Source organism: Myxocyprinus asiaticus, chromosome 30, assembly GCF_019703515.2.
Source record: "Myxocyprinus asiaticus isolate MX2 ecotype Aquarium Trade chromosome 30, UBuf_Myxa_2, whole genome shotgun sequence".
NCBI lineage: Eukaryota > Metazoa > Chordata > Actinopteri > Cypriniformes > Catostomidae > Myxocyprinus > Myxocyprinus asiaticus.
Genome location: NC_059373.1, coordinates 38,009,906 through 38,024,649, shown reverse-complemented (window position 1 = coordinate 38,024,649; position 14,744 = coordinate 38,009,906). Strand labels below are relative to the sequence as shown.

Genomic DNA, 14,744 nt, shown 5'->3' with positions numbered 1-14,744 from the left:
AGGACATCCTCGGTAAAATGGGCAGCAACAACACTAGCAGCAACAAACTTTGCATATGCCACCTCTTCCATTTTTAAGCCTTTGTCTGTGAAGAATGTTCACATTTGGATACTGCCCTCATGAAAAGCATAATCAAAGGTAAAACATCCATCACTATAATCTCAGGCATGGTGAATATGGTTGATCTTCTTTTGGTCACATGTCTCCTCGTCATCCAGATTCACAGGTCAACGTTGAACAAACCTGATTTTTTTCGCTGAGCTTGAACTTTTCAGGCTGACAGACAGCTGCAGAGGAGAGAGGGGGCGATGAAGGGAAAATTTTAGCACAGCGGCATTTGATAGAAGATAAGACGCTGAAATCTTTACTGATTGCTGTTCGGAAAAATCCAGAAAATAACTGATGTGACCGTTTTCGGATGGGATTAAAATCAGTGAGAAACTCTAGCAATTATTACATTGCCCCACATCCTCTAATTAATGTTTATATCATCACATGACTTGTTGGTACAGAGTTGTGATTTTACTGATGGTGTCGGAGGATTAATATTAGGAAGGAGACTCATTTTTTAGCTATTTATTACCTTGACCTGTGCTGTTCGACGCTATTATCATCCCTCCCTCCATGGTTTTTGGCTTCTAGCAGGTGAGTACACTGGGCTGACAGACAGCATCAGAGGTGGGAGTGGGCAGTGAAGGGAAAATTTTTGCACAGCGGGAAAAGCACCGCTGAGACTGTGGGAATGAACGATTCTCTCATTATTCGTCGCAAGTTTCTCATGACAGAAAAAGCACGGAGTACAGAATTGATCATAAAAATATTAGGCTAAGACTGATTATCAGGACAAAATGTGTCCCAACTGTAACTCCATTGGGATGCGGGATGCAGGATGCGGCTTATAAAATTGGGACTGTCCCAGTTTTATCAGGACTGGTCATTCTAGTTGGGATAGAAGAGAGTAGGCAACTGACCTGTTCACCTCAAGCACTGGTGATGGGATGGTTGATCATAGCGCTGGTTGTTGTACGGTGTTTGCAGAGAATGGTGCCATTGTTTATTTTGAAATGGTCCCTCACCTGATATTATTCAGCCAGCTTCATGGGTGCGCTTCAGTGTCACTGTCTCATGGATCATGTGACATGCAGCGTAATCTACAGTGCGCTTTCAAGCCATATTTAAGTTCGGATGACTGTTCGCAGTGTTTCACCTGAGTCCACTCAGTTAACTGTCATTTCTTGACACTGCTTCCTGCACTGTTGGTTGTAATGAAGGCCCACCTCAGACTTAGGAAAATACCAGTTATAGTTCAGAATTTGGTGTGGACCTGGGGTGGCCAATCAAATTATAGGGGTGGCCAGGGCCACCCAATGCCACCCATCTGGACACGCCCCTGAACAGCTCAAAGAATACATATTTAAAAGCTGCATGTTTTTATTGTTGCAGGAAAGTAGACAGTCAAGTCAAGTAATTTTTATTTGTATAGCGCTTTTCCAACACACATCGTTTCAAAGCAGCTTTAATGAAAGTTACGCTGTAATGTAGTCGTAATTGTGCAGTTTATATGAATAACTCAATTGAAAATCATGCTTTAAAAATTATTTGTCTTTAGGCCCCCAGTGAGCAATCCAAAGTATTGGGGAGAAACGGACCTTACAAAAAAAACCCACAGGAAACACGCAGGAATTTTCTGAAGTTTTCCTACAGGATTTTCAGCTAATTTTCCTGTAGCAATCCTGCAGGAATATTATGAAAGAATGGAAAGAATTTTCCGCAGGAATTCTATCCTGCAGGAATTGTCTTGCAGGTCATTAAACACCTTTTATTCCCTGCAGGAATATTGTGCTGGGTAGATTTCAAATCCTGCAGGACATGGCAAGGGTTAAACCATACACATTGTGCAGGAGATTTCTACAGGAACTATTTGGGTGGTATCATGCAGGATTTTATTTCTTCCTGGAGAATCAAACTTACAAATACAACAAAGTCCATTTTTACAAATGAATAATTTTATGTATGGAAATTTTGTCATATAGAATTACATAATCTGTTAAGATCCTAAGCAGCTGAGTCAGTCACACCTAGAAAACAGAGAATTAAACAAGCTAAGAAACAGGACAATATTGCTGACAACTGTGAAAAATAGATCAAAACAATGGTGTGAGATGAGATCCTAACAGTGTCATATATATACAGTAAGTTTTTAGGCGGTAATAGGTTTCAGTGGCGTGCACAGAAAGGAGGCTGCAGGGGCGCCTTTGAGAAAAGATTCATTTTCTCACTTTCGTTTGGAACATGCTTTCGAGGGCCATCCCCTCCTGCAGCAGTGCCCTTCAAGGAGGCAAAAATGCAGTTTGGAATTTGCCCCAGAACATCGAAGTGCCGTTGCTCCAGAAGAGTAACAGGTCAGATAAAAAGTCCACTCTATGTATTGTAGTCTGTGTCCATCAAAAGAATAAAACTTGATTAGTTTTCCAACAATGCAGAAAACTCTCATTTCAGACATTGCACACTTGCAGTGTAGACAGCTTTATTCATTACAATGGCAGCTTTTGCGTTGCTTTCAGTGTAGAAAGAAATTCAATACGTCTTAAAATATGGTCATAAAATGAAGGAGCTGTCTGATTCAGCCAAAACCAGTTTGGTTTTTGTTAAAACGAATAAGCCATTAAACTAATCATTTTCAAAAAAGTACCACGGTATTACCATTTTTGGACATGTAGGCTACAGTACCAAGGTAATTATTCAGAACCATGGTATTACTATCTTGACACCATCATTGTACCATGGTTCTGTCACATTAAAGGTCCTAATTATTAATGCCAGAATTTTAGTAAAATAACATTATATTAATATGAAAGGAGATGAAGAGAAAGTACTACAAAAAGTGTCAGTTTTTTAAAGAGGATGATGAGGTCAGAGAGGAAGCAGCAAAGTTGACAGGATGAAGTGAAGGAGCAGAGATGAGAGAACGTGAAGAGAAGAGTGATGAGACAAGAAAAAGATTTGAAGACTTTGAAGTACTGTGGTTTTACCAAGGTAATACCATGGTACTGAACGATCATATTCATGATATTGTATTGGTACTCCAAGGTACTTTAAAAAAATATACCAAGGTTGTCTAAAAAAACATTGTAATACTATGGTGCTTTTTGTGATAGATTTAACGGAATAGGTTTTTATTTGTGAGAAAGGAAACAATGCACAATTTGGATATGTATATAATAAAGGAAAATTACTTAAATACTCAAAAAGCAAAGAAATTAGTTTAGTAAATAAGTACTATTCATTAATATATATATATAATCAGTGCCCTTTTTATCCTTCCGCCCCTGTACCTCAAGAGGCACCAAAACACTTTCCCGGACTTCCAGCTTCATTGTACCACGTTGGTGGAACGACCTTCCCAACTCCATCCGTGAAGCTGACTCATTCTCTGTCTTCAAAAAACGACTAAAAACACATCTTTTCCATGAGCACTTAACCAGCCATTTAAAAAAATAAATAAATAAATAAAAAAAGATTCTGTTGCACAAAGTGATACTTTGTAATACAGCATTTTTTATACCACTGTCTCCTAAGATGTTTTGCTTATATTTTCCTCTTTTGTAAGTCGCTTTGGATAAAAGCGTCTGCCAAATGAATAAATGTAAATGTAAATGTACCTGCTGAGGTCTGTGCATGCCACTTTTAAATTCATAAAGGTGTAAGTATTAGATAATCCTAATCAAACATCTTATCTGTTATCAACTTTATATTGGATTGGTATAAAAAAATACTTTTCAAAACTCTTGTAAAAAAAAAAAAAGGGGAAAGGTATTACCTATCATCCATCCTTACGTTTCCCCCCATTTTTGCCTTATTCATTTCCTTTAGGACTGTCCACTGTGTCTGGAGAAAACAACAAGTACATTTCTTTAAGTTCAAGTTGAATACATTAAGGCAGTGGGAAGGGTATTTTGGACATGGCAATAATACACCTTATAACATCTCATAACATCACCTTTTTCCATGAGATTCACAATCTGACATCTTGTCCATATTGGTGTGGCAGAAAGCTCAACATCTAATAAAAAAAAAAAAAAAAGACATTACAACACAGCACAACAAAAAGGGGATACGAGGTTAGAATGGTATGAACAAAATAGTCTAGAGGTGAAGCTCTGTAGTCTGGTATGTACCGTTAAACAAGACGTACACACACGACGCGTTCGCGTACAAAAACCGATACGGAGCGCAACGAACTGGGACAGAACACAGCGGTCTTTTGACGCGTCTGAAACACGCGACGTTAATGACGCGAGCCGGCGAAAACAGCGAGACGTGACGCAACGGCTTTAACGGTACAACCCAGACTATAAAGCGTCACCTTCACAATTTCTACATTATTCTTACCTTACAATGGAAGATAATTATATCAAACAGTCAGCTAAAACATTTACCGCTCATAAATAATGAAACAAAACCTACGTCATAATTTACCTTTTCAGTGTTTTTCTCTGGCTTCCACGATCCTCTGCACATTCCCGTACAAAAAAAAAATCATTTGTATTCCCGTACAAAAGGAATAATGAAATCATGCAGGACACATGGAGAAACTGTGCAGGATATTTCTACAGGTTTTAGGATGGAACATGCAGGAATAGCCAGCACACTTCCTGCACAGGAGAAAAATCCTGCAGGATTTTGACATTTCTGCAGGACAATTGCAAACCTCCTGCAGGAATAAAATAAGGTTCCAAAAGGTTTAATCAATCCTGCACTACACCTGTGATTATTTCTTGCACGGATAACAGTATCCTACAGGATACACAGGAGGATACACTGATGTAATAACTGTAACAACATATATTAACACTGCTGTTATATATAAAAGTACCTGACTGTCTTTTCAAACACCAAGACAATTATTTTCTTTAAAAAAACAAAGAATTTAAGAAGAGACACAATTTAAAGTAAACAAATATTTTTAACTATTTTTAAAACATATATTGAAAATGGTATATTATGTGTTAGAGTGTGCAGTAGAAGATATGCTGTAATTTTAAGTATCAGACTACATAACCTGTTTATCTATTTACGTTGGTACGTACGTGTTGACGTCTGTTTGTTACGTCAGTCAACGAATGCACTCGAGTTCAACTGACAAGAAGCGTTCTGTGTCTGTTATCGCCCTGCAGGTATGACAATCATTTATTTAATCTTGATAAAGTATACGTTAGTGATGTGTGATTGTTTGTTAAATATGTGAAGTAAATATGTGAATGTGTAGTTTATCGAGTTAAATCTCCATTACAGAGTTAACAAACAAACTTTATGTTTGAAATATCAAAACCCGTTTTAAGACTTGACATTTGAAAGAACCCTTATATATTGTTAACAAAATACATTTGTTTTGTTATGCGTTTTCAATGGTCCTATGTGATGTTAAAATACTTTTGATTTCCTCAGAAAGTAATTTGTAGCAAATATGGTTATGAAAGAGTATGAGATGGTCATTCTTTCATTCTTGGAAAATACAGTTCCACACTTTTCATTAAAAAAAGAAATTTAAAATTAAGACACAGCACAAATAAATTAAACCACAATGCAAAGAAATTAAAACAAAACACAAATAAATTAAGCCACAACACAAATAAATTATACCACAATACAAAGAAATTAAGTCGCAACACAAAGAAATTAAGCCACAACACAAAGAAATTAAACAACGCAAGTAAATTACGATACAACACAATAAATTCAGCCACAACACAAATAAATTAAGCCACATCACAACGAAATTCAGACACAACACAAATACATTAAACCACAACACAAATACATTAAACCACAACACAAATACTTTAAACCAAAACACAAAGAATTTAAGCAACAACACAACGAAAGTCAGACACAACACAAATACTTTAGACCACAACACAAAGAAAATAAGTCACATCACAACGAAATTCAGCCAAAACACATACATTAAACCACAACACAAAGACATTCAACCACAACACAATGAAATTAAGCCACAACACAAAGAAATTAAGCCACAACACAATGAAATTAAGCCACAACACAAAGAAATTAAGCCACAACACAATGAAATAAATATGGACACAACACAAAGTAATTAAGCCACAACACAAATAATTTTAGTTACAGCACAAAGACATTAAGCCACAACACAATGAAATTAAGCCACAACACAAAGAAATTAAGCCACAACACAGAGAAATTCAGCCACAATACAAATAAATTAAGATACAACACAATTAATTTTTATTTTGTATTTTTTGTTTTTAATCCCCTTTTCTCCCACTTTGGAATGGCCAATTCCCACTACTTAGTAGGTCCTCGTGGTGGCGCAGTTACTCACCTCAATCCAGGTGGTGGAGGACAAGTCTCAGTTGCCTCCGCTTCTGAGACAGTCCACGCATCTTATCACGTGACTCGTTGTGCATGACACTGCGGAGACTCACGGCATGTGGAGGCTCATGCTACTCTCTGCAATCCATGCACAAATTACCATGTGCCCCATTGGGAGCGAGTCACATGGTTACCCCATGTGACTCTACCCTCCTTAGCAACCGGGCCAATTTGGTTGCTTAGGAGACCTGGCTGGAGTCACTCAGCATGCCCTGGATTCGAACTCGCGAGTCCAGGGGTGGTAGTCAGCGTCAATACTCGCTGAGCTACCCAGGCCCCCCACAACACAATGAAATGAAGCCACAACACAAAGAAATTATACCACAATACAAAGAAATTAAACAACAACACAAGTAAATTACGATACAACACAATAAATTCAGCCACAACACAAATAAATTAAGCCACATCACAACGAAATTCAGACACAACACAAATACATTAAACCACAACACAAATACTTTAAACCAAAACACAAAGAATTTAAGCAACATCACAACGAAAGTCAGCCACTACACAAATATATGAAACCACAACACAAAGAAATTAAACCACAACACAAAGAAAGTAAGCCACATCACAACGAAATTCAGCCAAAACACATACATTAAACCACAACACAAAGAAATTCAGCCACAACACAATGAAATTAAGACACAACACAAATAATTTAAGTTACATCACAGAGGGTCCTGGGTAGCTCAGCAAGTATTGATGCTGACTGCCACACCTGGAGTCGCAAGTTCGAATCCAGGGCGTGTTGAGTGACTCCAGCCAGGCTTCCTAAGCAACCAATTGGCCCGGTTGCTAGGGTGGGTGGAGTCACGTTGGGTTAATCTCTTCGTGGTCGCTATAATGTGGTTCTCGCTCCTGGTGGGGTGCGTGTTGAGTTGTGCGTTGATGCCACGGAGAATAGTGTGAAGCCTCCACATGCGCTAGGGCTCCGCGGTTGATGGTCTCAGACGCGGAGACAACTGAGATTCGTCCCCCGCCACCCAGATTGAGGCAAGCCACTACTCAAATTGGGCATTCCAAATTGGGGAGAAAAGGGGAGGAAAAAAAAGTTACATCACAGAAATTAAACCACAACACAAATAAATTAAGATACAAAACAATGAAATTAAGATACAACACAGAGAAATTAAGACACAACACAAAGAATTTCAGTTACAACACGAAAAAATTATGCCACAACACAAAGAAATTAAGACACATCACAATGAAATTCAGCCACAACACAAATAAATTAAGATACAACACAGTGAAATTAAGCCACAACACAAAAAAACGTTAAACCACAACACAAAGAAATTAAGATACAACACAACAAAGCTAAGATACAACACAAAGAAATTAAGATACAACACAACAAAACTAAGATACAATACAAAGAAATTAAGATACAGCACAACAAAATTAAGATACAACACAAAGAAATTAAACCACAACACAAAGAAATTAAGATAAAACACAACAAAACTAAGATACAACACAACATAATTAAACCACAAATAAATTAAGCCACAACACAAATAAATTAAGCCACAACACAATAAAATTAAGGCACAACACAGAGAAATTAAACCACAACATAAAGAAATTAAACCACAACACAAAGAATTTAAGATACAACACAACAAAACTAAGATACAACACAACGAAATTAAGTCACATATAAATTAAGCCACAACACAACGAAATTAAGCCGCAACACAGAGAAATTAAGATACAACACAATGAAATTAAGCCACAACACAATGAAATAAATATGGACACAACACAAAGAAATTAAGCCACAACACAAATAATTTTAGTTACAGCACAAAGACATTAAGCCACAACACAAAGAAATTAAGCCACAACACAAAGAAATTAAGCCACAACACAGAGAAATTCAGCCACAATACAAATAAATTAAGTTACAACACAATTAATTTTTATTTTATATTTTTTGTTTTTAATCCCCTTTTCTCCCAATTTGGAATGGCCAATTCCCACTACTTAGTAGGTCCTCGTGGTGGCGCAGTTACTCACCTCAATCCAGGTGGCGGAGGACAAGTCTCAGTTGCCTCCGCTTCTGAGACAGTCAGTCCACGCATCTTATCACGTGACTCACTGTGCATGACACCGTGGAGACTCACGGCATGTGGAGGCTCATGCTACTCTCTGCAATCCATGCACAACTTAACACATGCCCCATTGGGAGCGAGTCACATGGTTACCCCATGTGACTGTACCCTCCTTAGCAACCGGACCAATTTGGTTGCTTAGGAGACCTGGCTGGAGTCACTCAACATGCCCTGGATTCGAACTCGCGTGTCCAGGGGTGGTAGTCAGCGTCAATACTCGCTGAGCTACCCAGGCCCCCCACAACACAATGAAATGAAGCCACAACACAATGAAATGAAGCCACAACACAATGAAATTAAGACACAACACAAAGAATTAAACCACAACACAAATAAATTAAGCCACAACACAAAGAAATTAAACCACAACTCAAATAAATGAAGACACAACACAAATGAATTAAGCCACAACACAAATAAATTAAACCATAACACAAATAAATATGGACACAACACAAAGAAATTAAGCCACAACACAAATAATTTTAGTTACAGCACAAAGAAATTAAGCCACAACACAAATAAATTAAGACACAACACAAACGAATTAAGCCACAACACAAATAAATTAAACCACAACACAAATAAATATGAACACATCACAAAGAAATTAAGCCACAACACAAATAATTTTAGTTACAGCACAAAGAAATTAAACCACAACACAAAGAAATCAAACCACAACACAAAGACATTAAAAAAATAACACAAATAAATTAAGCAACAACACAAAGACATTAAACCACAACACAAAGAAATTAAACCACAACACAAAGAAATCAAACCACAACACAAAGACATTAAAAAAATAACACAAATAAATTAAGCAACAACACAAAGACATTAAACCACAACACAAAGAAATTAAACCACAACACAAAGAAATTAAGCCACAACACAAATCATTTTAGTTACAACACAAAGAAATTAAGCTAAAACACAAAGAAATTAAATCAATCAATCAATCAATCAACATTTATTTATAAAGCACGTTTAAACATAACATAAGTTGTTCCAAAGTGCTGTACAATAGAGAAAATGAAACACAATAATAAAGAGGAAAAATATCAAGAATAAAAACAATAAAACAGCATATACATAATCACAATCAATAAACACCCATCATTTAAATATTTTCAAAAGCTAAAGAATAAAAATATGATTTAAGGGAAGATTTAAAAATAGCTAACGATGAAGCAGACCTCGCGTGATAGCAGAGACTATTCCAAAGTTTGGGTCCAGCCACAGAAAATGCCCAATCACCCTTGTATTTACATCAACAACGGGGGACAGACAAAAATAATTTATTGGAAGATCTGAGTGCTCTGGTCGGAGAGTAAGGGTGGAGAAGGTCAGAAATGTATTTTGATGCAAGTCCAAACAATGCTTCATAAACAAAAAGAAGGATTTTAAAATCAACCCTGAACTTAACAGGAAGCCAGTGAAGTGATGCCAAAATGGGGGGAATATGATCCCTCTTTTTTGAACCTGTTAAAAACCTGTCTGCTGCATTTTGAACAATTTGTAAGCAAGATAAAGCAGATTGAGAAACTGTAATTCACAATGTACAGTGAATTACAATAGTCCAGCCGCGATGTAATAAGAGCATGGATCACAATTTCCAGATCTTTACTAGAAAGGAATTGTTTTAGCTTTGCAATAGACCTGAGATGGAAGAAGCTTCCCTTAATAACGGCACTAATCTGTTTATCAAAAATAATTCCAAGATTCTTAACTTTGTTTTGTACATTGGAAGAAAGTGGACCTAACTGGGCTTCCAAGACAGGAGAGGAAGACATGGGACTGCCTAAAATCAACACTTCAGTTTTACCTTAATTTTAACTGCAAACAATTATTCTCCATCCAACTTTTAATGTCTTCAAGACACTTTAGCAGATTCTCAAATGGGCAGTTAGTGTCTGGTCTAACTGAAAGGTAAAACAGGGTGTCAGCAGCACAGCAGTGATAAACGAAATTATATTTCTGAAAAATGTAACCCAGTGGAAGCATATAAAGGGAAAACAATAACGGACCTAAAATGGATCCTTGAGGGACACCACAAGATAAGGGAGCTGATGAAGAGTACAAAGTACCTAAATTTACAGAAAAGGTCCTATCTTTTAGATAGGAAGCAAACCACTGCAAGGCCAGATCCTGGATGCCAACCATACACTCAAGGCGTTTGAGAAGGATGTTGTGGTCAATAGTGTCAAACTCAGCACTGAGATCCAACAAAAATAAAACAGCATATAAGCCTGAGTCCAGAACAAACAAGATATCATTTGTGAGGATCTGAAACCGGACTGAAACGTGTCTAAAATGTTAACAGTGTTCAGGTAAGAGTGAAGCTGTGAATCAACTACTCTTTCTAAAAGCTTGGAAATAAAGGGCAATTCAGAAATTGGCCTGTAATTATTTTGTATTGCAGAATCAAGATTTTTTTTTTTTTTTTTTTAAATAAAGGTTGCACAGCTGCATGTTTAAAACTAGCTGGAACTAGTCCATTAGCTAGGGAGCTATTAATTATTGCTGTCACGCTTGGACTAATTATCTTAAAAACATCTTTGAAAAGACATGCAGGAAGAACATCAAACATGCAACCTGAAAATTTCATAGTTGAAATTACATCAGCTAGCTGGGATGGGGAAACATCATGGTTACATGTGTAACCTCCGTTCCCTGATGGAGGGAACGAGACGTTGTGTCAATGTAGTGACACTAGGGGTCACTCTTGGGAGCCCGAGACACCTCTGGTCTTTGATAATAGGCCAATGAAAATTGGCGAGTGGTATTTGCATGCCACTTCCCCGGACATACGGGTATAAAAGGAGCTGGTATGCAAGCACTCATTCAGGTTTTATGCTGAGGAGCCGATATAAGGTCCGGCCATTTCAGCGGGTAGTTCAGCGTTGTGGCAGGAGGGACACAACATCTCATTCTCTCCATCAGGGAATGGAGGTTACACAAGTAACCATGACGTTCCCTATCTGTCACTCACTCGATGTTGTGTCGATGTAGTGACACTAGGGGTCCCTATACAAAACGCCACAATTGGCTGAACTATGTTACATGAACTGGTGGTGTGTGGTGGGCAGACTACTGTATGCCTCATAGCCAGCACACCAGGTTGACACGTAACCTCCCCCAACATAGTTATGTGTCGAATGGCACTTTGGGGACAAGTCAACTACCCAAGAATTAGAGACAGGCTTAACCCAGTCATGGCCTCTTTTCCCCTTCTCTTTTTTCCACTCCCTAAAAAAGAAGGGGGATTATCTGACTGGGCTGCCAGGTCTAGTCGGGGGTGTCCCTCCCAAGGGGAAGACACCACGGAGACCACACGTCGCCCAAAGAGAGGGGTGGATATTTAAGTGGAAGAATACATCACATGGTCTTTCCAACCATGTGGAGAGTATTCAAGGTAGATCCTACCCAATGGAGGAGGAGTTACTACAAACATGGAGACTGGGGCAGAGGGGCTCTGCCCAAGGAAAACACAGCTTGCCAACAGGGAAATGAATTAGTGGAAGATATATATCGCATGGGGTTAGCCTTACAGGGAACCACCACATGCGGAGCACCTACCCCAGAACAGGACCCTTAGTTAGTACGTGTACTGGGCCAGCAGCGAGTCTCTCCGAAAACTCGACTGCCATAGGGCTTGGAGGAAGTCAACCAGGGAACAAAGTTTGTGAACACTACTGGGAATTAATGGCACACGTCTTCAGCTAAAAAGGAGGTGGAAGGCGCTATGTGCAAGTGATACACCCGGCCGGCTATCCCGGGCTTATCCGCTTGTATTGCGTGCCATTACCTGGGATGAAACCGGTTCCACCCGGAGGTTGTAGAACCTTGCAAAGGAATTGGGTGTTGCCCAGCCTGCTGCTCTGCAAATGTCTGTTAGAGAGGCACCCCTGGCCAGGGCCCTGGAGGCCACTAAACCCCTGGTAGAATGGGCTCGTAGCCCTACCGGGGGCGGCATGTCCTGGGCGTGATATGCCATAGTTATAGCGTCAATGAGCCAGTGGGCAATCCTCTGCTTGGAGACAGTGCTTCCTTTCTGCTGTCCACCAAAGCAGACAAAGAGCTGCTCAGAGATCCTAAAGCTCTGCATACGATCCAAATAGATGCGTAAAGCACGCACCAGACACAGCAAGGACAGGGCTGGGTCTGCCTCCTCCTGGGGCAGCGCTTGCAGGTTCACCACCTGGTCACTAAAAGGGGTGGTGGGAACCTTGGGCACATAGCCCGGTCGGGGTCTCAGGATCATGTGAGAGTAACCCGGACCAAAGTCCAGACACGTTTCACTGACAGAGAATGCTTGCAGGTCTCCTACCCTCTTGATGGAAGTGAGTGCAGTCAGGAGGGCAGTCTTCAAGGAGAGTGCCTTAATCTCGGCTGACTGCAAAGGCTCAAAGGGGGCTCTCTGTAGACCCTGAAGAACTACAGAGAGGTCCCATGAGGGAAGGAGGCGCGGTCTGGAGGGGTTCAGTCTCCTGGCGCCTCTTAGGAACCTGATGATCAGGTCGTGCTTCCCTAAGGACTTACCGTCGACTGCATTGTGGTTTGCTGCTATGGCGGCAACGTACACCTTCAAGGTGGAAGGGGACAGCCTCCCTTCCAACCTCTCCTGCAGGAAGGAAAGCACTGATCCGACTGCGCATCTATGGGGGTCTTCCTGTCGGGAAGAACACCACTTAGCGAACAGACGCCACTTAAAGGCATACAGGCACCTCGTAGAGTGGGCCCTAGCCTGAGTGATCGTGTCTACCACCGCGTCCCGTCCAGGGGCCAGACATGGAGATTCCAAAGGTCTGGTCGCTGGTGCCAGAGGGTGCCCCATCCCTGAGAAAGAAGGTCCTTCCTCAGGGGAATTTGCCGGGGGGGTGGGGCTGTCGCGAGGAGCGTGAGGTCCGAGAACCACGTCTGGGTGGGCCAATAGGGTGCTACCAGGATGACCTGCTCCTCATCCTTCCTGACCTTGCACAGGGTCTGTGCAAGTAGGCTCACTGGGGGAAACGCATATTTGCGTAGGCCAGGGGGCCAGCTGTGTGCCAGCATGTCTATGCTGAGGGGAGCCTCGGTGAGGGCGTACCAGAGCAGGCAGTGGGAGGATTCTTGGGAGGCGAACAGGTCCACCTGTGCCCATCCGAATCGACTCCAAATCAGCTGGACCACCTGAGGGTGGAGTCTCCACTCTCCCCTGAGGCTAACCTGCCATGACAGCGTGTCCACTGTAGTGTTGAGGTTGCCCGGGATGTGAGTGGCTTGCAGCGACTTGAAGTGCTGCTGACTCCAGAGGAGGAGACAGCGGACATACAACGAGAGCGCAGACTGCCTCGGTGGTTGACATATGCTACCGTTGCCATGTTGTCTGTCCGAACTAACACGTGCTTGCCCTGGATCTGCGTCTGACTAGACAAGCCCGCTCTCTGATGCTCATCATCTTCACGGGCTCCGAACAAGCAGCCAGACTCACCGTGAGAGGAGCCAGCGAACTCATCCGGAAGCCTGACTGGGGCAGACGAGCGTGCTGGGGAATGGGAGGTCCGCGGGGGGATACCCGGTGGAGGCGATCCCATTGTGTTCCCCAAATCGCCCCCAGTGCTAGCCGCGCTGGCCTCATATCCGTATTTTCTTACGAAAGCAAGCCACGACCGCAACGTTGCCATGGTCATGTTTTCGCAATGAGAACATGAACCATCCACAAACGCTGCCTCCGTGTGGGTTGCGCCCAGACATGAAAAACAGCGATCATGACCATCCGAAGTTGAGAGATAACGAACGCAACCCGGAATAACACACAATCAGAAAGGAATCTTTTAAAAGACGTTCTGTGTGCCAATCTTTTAGAGAAATACACTCTTTTAGAGGGAAAAGCTCTTTCAGAAAATATACGCTCTTTGTTTTCTGCCGAAGTGCCCAGGGGCGTTCTCTGCAGTGCACCAGTGCAGAGGAGGGAGAAGCCGCTAAAATGCGCCATCAGATACAGCAGAGGTGAATGAACAGTAGAATTCAGCTCAATGAGCATGACCGTTTGGCTCCGAAGAGAAAATCTGAATGAGTGGTTGCATACCAGCTCCTTTTATACCCATATGTCCGGGGGAGTGGCATGCAAATACCACTCGCCAAGTTTCATTGGCCTTTTATCAAAGACCAGAGGTGTCTCAGGCTCCCAAGAGTGACCCCTAGTGTCACTAC

The 14,744-nt window shown here is 41.1% G+C and overlaps 1 long non-coding RNA gene across 1 annotated transcript; it reads right to left on the bottom strand.

Annotated features, from left to right (window-relative positions):
- Positions 1-3,818: 3,818 nt before the first annotated feature.
- LOC127420799 (uncharacterized) lies at positions 3,819-4,624 on the bottom strand. Its single transcript, XR_007893883.1, has 3 exons — positions 4,480-4,624; positions 4,001-4,063; positions 3,819-3,888 (listed from the first exon to the last, which is right to left on the bottom strand). It is a non-coding gene; the product is annotated as an uncharacterized LOC127420799 (long non-coding RNA).
- Positions 4,625-14,744: the final 10,120 nt, after the last annotated feature.